The sequence below is a fragment of the Myotis myotis genome, unplaced genomic scaffold, assembly GCF_014108235.1.
Source record: "Myotis myotis isolate mMyoMyo1 unplaced genomic scaffold, mMyoMyo1.p scaffold_m19_p_2, whole genome shotgun sequence".
Classification (NCBI taxonomy): domain Eukaryota; kingdom Metazoa; phylum Chordata; class Mammalia; order Chiroptera; family Vespertilionidae; genus Myotis; species Myotis myotis.
Genome location: NW_023416324.1, coordinates 71,141,682 through 71,149,771, shown reverse-complemented (window position 1 = coordinate 71,149,771; position 8,090 = coordinate 71,141,682).

The window sequence follows — 8,090 nt, the reverse complement described above, 5'->3', positions numbered from 1 at the left end:
ACCTAGTACTCCAAAAGCAGAACCAATTCTAGACATCGGTTTTGAAAAGCACTTATGTATTGTATTAAATATTTAAAAGCATGAGATGGAAACTATTCTATCCTAAAACTTCCATTTGGGCAGAACTTTGATGGCAGCTATAATTACCAATATTCTTCTTGTAAGCTATGTTTTTAATGCGTGTTCCAGATAGTGATGTGTTCAGCACCATTCCCACCCTTTTACTGTATTGCAGAGGCTGGGAAACCTTGAAATTTCCTCAGACTCCCTTACCAGCAAGGTTCCTGTTTAGGGTTCTGTCAACTGCAGGCATGTGCAAGAGATTAGAGAGCTAAAGGGAGATAGGAACTATTTTTTAGGTCAGGCAGTGGTGGCACCAGAAGATTTCTGCACCCTGGCACCCAGGTAGCCAAACATGCACCGGGAGCATGGGGCCAGAGGAGCACGATTCCTGTCAGTCATGGGCAGTAAGGGTTCTTGCATGAGCTGAATTCTACAAACGAACGTTCCACGGGAAGATGCACCTTCCTATGGTCCTCATCACTGGGCAACAGCACTTCCTTTTGCTCTACCAGCCTTTCCAAACATTTTAATTTCCTATTTTAAATCCCTCCTTACTTAAAATACCTCAAGTAACTTCCATTTTTCTAATTATATGGTGCAACATTTTATCTGGCATTCCTGGAACCAAAGAGTATGCTATACTGGGAAAATTATTTTTCCAGAGAAGTTTAAATTTTTCAGGACTAAATACCAATTTTCCTGAAAATTTTTACTAAATGATTCATATGTGGTCTTTTCCTCCTAAATAGAGTACTTGAAATTTTTCTTTCTATTAGTATCACCATTGAATATTCACTGAGTGTCGCCCTTGTTTTAGGCCCTTCATTGAAATTCTGGAACAGATGGTATGGAACACCAGGCTAAATCAGTACTGACCACAAGCAGATACTTATAAGTTCAATTGCAAAAACTTTTATATACAGGGTGGAGCAAAGTAGGTTTACAGTTGTATGCAAAACAGTTTATTCCTATATTAGTAAATTATTGTATTGTTATCCCTATGAACCGTAAACCTACTTTTGTCACACCCTATGTAAGTTACTAGAGATACAGAGATGACAACCTGACTACTTTCCCCCAAGATACTCTCACAGAAAAATATGTAAGCAAATTGTAATAAGAAATGAGAGTTACAAAAATAGAAATACATACCACAGGCACACACTGTTCAGAGGGATTACTTACTATGCATTGGGGGCATTTGGGAAGGCTCTATGTGTCAGCTAAACCTATTTGTTCACGTTGACCAATGTTATCCCGATAAGTGTAAAAAAAACAACAACAAATATTGGGTCACAGCTACCAAATCCTGATTCCTATTTGCATAATAGTTTGTTATTGGGATATGAAGAAATAGGGGTCATGCAATTAAAAATTTTAATTTGGCCTTGGTTTTTGAGAGCTCATGCCTCCCAAATTCCAAAATTCTGCAACATTTGGGTAGGATGAAATTCTAGAACCTAATGCCAGTCACTGTGTGCGTGCGTGTGTGTGTGTGTGTGTGTGTGTTTTCTCAACTTTATTACAGGAGGAATTGGTGGAAGGGGATAGATTTCAAGGTTTTTGTTTTCTTAATGCAAAATAATTTATCTTGTGTTTGTTATGTCAGATGAGACTGTAAGGCTCACTTGTTTCTCCACTGGGCTATAACTCCAGCTCAAGCCTTCCAAAATCCCCCTGGATTGAGGGGGGTGAGATATTGTTCCAGGTCACTTTTCTTCAACAAGCTTTCAAGCATTTTGACTGCAAGAAAAGTCACATATAAAGCCTATGCAAAAAATCAACTTCATGAAATAGCTTCTATAACTATAGTTCATATTCTGCATAACACTGAGAGACTAGTGACTCATTTGGGCAACAGTGGGCAGAAATAGGAAGCTAAAAATATTACCAGACATTACCTTTGCTTTCTTAGAGTGAGCTCTACAATTATCTTGCAGTAGCACACAATTTTGCTATCCTCAGGCAGAGTTATAATTTTTTAAATAACCTTCAAATAAAGGCATAAAGATTCATCCCAGTGTTTTCAGAGTACTTTGGGGGGGAAAAGCAGAATGTAGTAGAAAAAAACATAGTCCTTAGAACTACTTAGATTGGGGTTCAAATTCTAATGCCTCCAATTGCTAGAGGTTATTGTATTACTTAATTTATCTTAACTTCTGTTTATTTGTGAAGTGTTTATAATAGACAGACCAAATTTTATAGAGGCTACTATTACATGTATATTTCAATAGTTTATCTTAACCTAATACTATTAGACTTATAAAACACCCTATTCTGTATAAGACACCAAATAACTGCTTCTGAAATAACTACCATTATTGTCTCTTTTTAAGTATACTACTACACCTTACTAGAAGTTTATTAATGACATAAATATAAAGATAATGGTATCTTTTATAGGCACAATAAAGGAAGCAAACTTATTTAGAAGATACTTTTATAACAAAACAATTTTGAGCCTGCCATATTTTCCCCTAGTGGTTGAGGACCTTAACAGCAAGCATAATTTCTTCTTCCATCACTAGATATATCCTTTCTGATACTATCTCTTTCCATCCATACCTAAATCCCCAATAAAATCTTCTCAATTCAGCCCGGCCAGTGCTGCTCAGTAGTTGAACGTTGACCTATGAACCAGGAGGTCATGGTTTGATTCCGGGTCCAGGTTGCAGGCTTGATCCTCAATAGGGAGCATGCAGGAGGCAGCCAATCGATGATTCTCTCTCATTAATGATGCTCCTATCTCTCTCCCTCTCCCTTCTTTTCTGAAATCAATAAAAACATATAAAAACAAAAATACACAAACCCCTCCCAAAAAAACTCTTCTCAATTCAACTAAAAATTTTTCAGTCAAATCTCCTTCTTCAAGCTCCACTACTGACTCCATGTCACTAATAAACAAGTGCTATTCATTTAAAGTATACAAAAGCAAACTTATTAGATAATATCAAATTGAAAGGAAATAGCCATGGACTATATTATTTTCCAACTCATTATATTATGCATAAAATAGGAAATTTTATAAAGAAAATAAAATATTGCATCATGTATGTCTTTATCTTTAATGGTATATCTGTTACCAGTCTGCCATCCTGGACTATCAATAACTACCTCACAGAGGTGAGGAAGAAATGAAATAACATATTAAAGATCTAGTACAAAGTGTTGATCACTTTTGTTCATGTCACATTTATCATATACTAGAAGCCTGGTGCACAAAATTTGTGCATGGGTAGGGTCCCTAGGCCTGGCAGGCAATCAGGGCCAATCGGGGCCTTCCTTCCCCTAGCTGCTGGTCAAGGCCTTCCTCCGTTCCATGCCGCCCCCTGGTGGTCAGCAGACATCATAGCGAGTGGTCGAACTCCCGAGGGGACAATTTGCATATTAGATTATATAGGATTATAATGTCTTTATATGTACACTAGAGGCCCAGTGCATGAAATTAGTTGACTAGGGGAGGGGAGGCCCTCAGCCCGGCCTGCACCCTCTCAGTCTGGGACACCTCAGGGGATGTCCGCCTGCCAGATGTGGCCCGCCCCCGTGGGGAGCAGGCCTAAGCCAGCAGTCAGACATCCCTCTCACAGTCCAGGACCCCTTGCTCCTTATCACCCGCCTGCTTGCTGCTCCTTAGTGCTGCCACAGAGGTAGGAGAGGCTCCTGCCACTGCCGCTGCACTTGCCAGCCGTGAGCCCAGCTTCTGGCTGAGCGGTGCTCCCTCTGTGGGAGCGCACTGACCACCAGGGGGAAGCTCCTGCATTGAGCATCTGCCCACTGGTAGTCAGTGCCCATCATAGCAACTGGTCATTCTGGTCATTCCGCCGTAAGGGTCACTTAGGCTTTTATTAAATAGATTCATATCATACCGCTTTTCTTGTTTCAGTTCTCAATATATAAATCTGTACACTCAGAAAGACATGCTTGTTAGGGACCAAACAGTATTTGTACAGCCATGTTCCTAGCAGCTTTATTCACAACTAGAGGCCCAGAGCATGAATCCGTGCACAGCTGGGGTCCCTCGGCGTGGCTGGCGATCAGGGCCTATCAGGGGGCCAGCCAGCTGGGGGGAGGGACCTCATGAGGGGGTTTAGTGAGGGATGATTTGCCTTGTGAGCTCCCACAAGGGGAGTGTCACTCAGCCACAAGCCTGGCTGACAGCTGGCGAGCACAGCGGTAGTGGTGGGAGCCTCTCTCTCCCACCTCTATGGCAGCACTAAGGATGTCCGAGGGCTCCTGGATTGCGAAAGGGTGCAGGCTGCCCCCCGCCCCCAACCCCGACTGCATGAATGTCGTGTACTGGGCCTCTAGTATTAAATAAAAACAGACCTGGCCCTTCCCAAAAAAGGGAGGTCTTTTTTCTTAAAGCTTCAACCAACTGTGTACCAGGGGACCATAGGGGACATTTTATTATTGAGCACAGTCATTATTATTATTATTATTATTATTATTATTATTATATTACTATTTTTTAAAATATATTTTTATTGTTTTTATTGATTTTTTACAGAGAGGAATAGAGAGGAATAGAGAGTTAGAAACATCGATGACAGAGAAGCATCGATCAGCTGCCTCCTGTACACCTTCTACTGGGGATGTGCCCGCAACCAAGGCACATGCCCTTGACCAGAATCGAACCTGGAACCCTTCAGTCCGCAGGCCGACGCTCTATCCATTGAGCCAAACCAGTCAGGGCTATATTACTGTTTTTATTAAACTTCCCCCTACGAATGAGTGGGGGGCAAAATAACTTTAAAAAAAAACAGATCTGCTGTAGCAAGTATAACTCATTTGGCATAATTTTGGTATTTTGAGAAATCCATCAACATTATTGGCCACTAAACAATTAGTAATTCATTATTATGGTACACTTAAAATGGTGTCTTCTCACAAACATTTTGGAAAACTGACAAGTACATACTAAAACTGAATATATGCATACCCCATGACCCAATAATTCCACTCCCAGGTATATATCAATAGAAATACATATATATACTTTTTTTTTTCACAAAAGACTTAACAATGTTCTTCACTGCATTATCCTATCTAATAATAGAGAAACATAATAATTAACCGTAACTTCGCTACCCTTCCCATTGGCTAATCAGCAAGATATGAAAATTAATTGTCAACCAAGATGGCGGCCGGCAGCCAGGCAGCTGAAGTGAACAGGAGGCTTGCTTGCTCCAGTGATGGAGGAAGCCAAGGTTCCCTGCCTGCCGCTGCTGGCCTCTGAGCTTGCACTCTAAGAAACAATGTTGCAATTATAGAAGCTAAACAAACCCCAGAAACCTGCTTTCAGCCGTCAGAGCTGAAGCAAGCAGGACCGCAACAGTGTTACAATTATAGAACCCAAACAAACCCAGATACCTGCTTTCAGGTCTCAGAGCTGGAGCCAAGCCTCAGAGCTAAAGCCAGCTCTCAGCTCCAGTGACAGCCATAGAAGGTAAATAAATCCCAGAATAAAAAAAAAAGAAAAAAAGGAGAGGTTGAGAGCTTCAGTCACCCGCCAGCCTGAAAATGGGCCTCAGCCCCTCACCCAGACTGGCCAGGCACCCCAATGGGGACCCCCACCCTGTAAGGGGTGTGACCAGCTGCAAACAGCCATCATCCCCTCATCCAGACTGGCCAGGCACCCCAGTGGGGACCCCCACCCTGAAGGGGGTGTGACCAGCTGCAAACAGCCATCATCCCCTCATCCAGGCTGGCCAGGCACCCAAGCGAGACCCCCACCCTGATCCAGGACACCCTTCAGGGAACACCAGCTGGCCCCCACCAGTGCAGCAGGCCTCTATCCTATATAGTAAAAGGGTAATATGCCTCCCAGCACCGGGATCAGCAGAGCAGCTAGGCCTCCCAGCACTGGGATCAGCAGAGCAGCGAGGCCTCACTGCCCCTGTGTCAGGCGGAGCCGCAAGGCCTCCTATCACTGGGATCAGCTGAGCAGCGAGGCCTCATTGCCCCGGTGTCAAGCGGAGCCGCGAGGCCTCCCAGCACTGGGATCAGTGGAGCCACGAGGCCTCGTGGCCCCTGGAGCAGCGTGACAGGGGGCAGCGCCCAAACCCCCTGATTGTTCTGCGGCTCTGTGTAACAGGGGGCGGGGCCACAACCTCCCTATTTGCCCTGCTCTGTTCATGACAGGGGAAGGCGCCCCAAACCCCAGATCAGCCCTGCTCTGTGCCTGATAGGGGGGAGCTCCCCAAACCTCTGATTGGCCCTGCTCTGTGTGTGACAGGGTGCAGCGCCCCAACCCCCCCATGGGCCCTGCTCTGTGTGTGACGGGGTGGAGCCGCAACCTCCCCATTGGCCCTGCCCTGAGTGTGACAGGGGGGAGTGCCCCAACCCCCTGATCGGCCCTACTCTGTGGGTGACAGGGGGGAGCTCCCCAACCCCCTGATCGGCCCTGCTCTGTGCGTGACAGGGGTAGCTCCCCAACCCCCTGATCGACCCTGCTCTGTGCGTGACAGGGTACGGAGCCCCAACCCCCCTGATGGGCTCTGCTCTGTGCGTGACAGGGGGCAGCGCCCCAACCCCCTGATTGGCCCTGCTCTGTGCGTGACAGTGGGTTGCACCGCAACCTCCCCATCGACCCTGCCTTGAGTGTGACAGGGGGCGGTGCCCCAACCCCCCAATTGGCCCTACCCTTAGCGTGACTAAGGGTGGCATCACAACCTCCTGGTCCGTCCTGCTCTGTGCATGACAGGGGGCGGCGCCCCAACTCCCCAATCAGCCCTGCTCTGAGCCCGACCAGGGGCTGCACCTAGGGATTGGGCCTGCCCTCTGCCACCCGGGAGTGGGCCTAAGCCAGCAAGTCATTATCTCCCGAGGGGTCCCAGACTGTGGGAGGGCACAAGTGGGGCTGAGGGACACCCCCCCGCCAGTCACAAATTTTTGTGCACCGGGCCTCTAGTTTATAATAGTTCAGAACTAGAAATTCTTCAAGTGTTCACCAATGGTAGAATGAATAAATGTTGGATATAATAAATGGATAAATTAATGGAATACTATTCAGATACAATACAATTAAGATGAACAACAAATACATGCTACAATATAAATGAATCTCACTCTGGAGGTTGAATAATGGCCTCGAAAGATATCCAGGACCTAATCCCTGGAAGCTGTGACTGTTACCTTTTATGGCAAAAAACGACTTTTGCAGCCCTAGACTGTTTGACTCAGTGGACAGAGTTTCAGCATGCAAACTGAAGAGCCCCAGCAGGTGTGTGTGTGTGTGTGGGGGGGGGGGTGGCGGGAGGAAAGGAAGAGCAGGCGCCAATCGATGTCTCTCTCTCATAGATGTTTCTCTCTCTGTCTCTCCCCCTTTCTCTAAAAAAAAAAAAAAAAAAAAAAAAAAAATCAATGGAAAGAATATCCTGGGGTGAGGATTAACAAAACAAAACAAGATTTTGCAAATGTGATTTAAATTACGAATTGTGAAATGGGCAGATTATCATCCAGGTGGGCCCTAAATGTGGAGATAGGAAGATTTGACTATAGAAGAAGTGGTGATGAAAGCAGAGGCTTGGAACATGGAGGAAGGGGCCACAAGCCAAGAAAGACAGGCAATCAACATAAAAAAAGGCAAGAAAACAGATTTTCCACTTACAACCTCCAGATTCAGCAACCAAATCTGGTTTTACACATTGACTTTGGCCTAATGAAACTGACTTTGGACCTTTGATCTCCAGGACTGCAAGAAAATAAATCTGTGTTGTTTTACATCACTGAGTCTGTGGTAATCTGTTACAGTGGCATCAGGAAACCAGTACACCTACAAATTATAATGAGCAAAAAACTGTATATTACATATGATTGCATTAATCTATGGTTTTATTAGTCTGAATAGTAGTTACTTCTGAGGAGGAAGAGAAGACAATGTTAAGATAGGAGCAAGAGGAAGGCTCTCAGATGCTCATAATGCTCTGTTGTCTTGGTCTGAGGGTTAACAATATGAGTATGCTTAATTTGTGAAAAACCTTATTTGTGTATATCTTTATATGTATGGTATGTTCAGTTTTAAAATT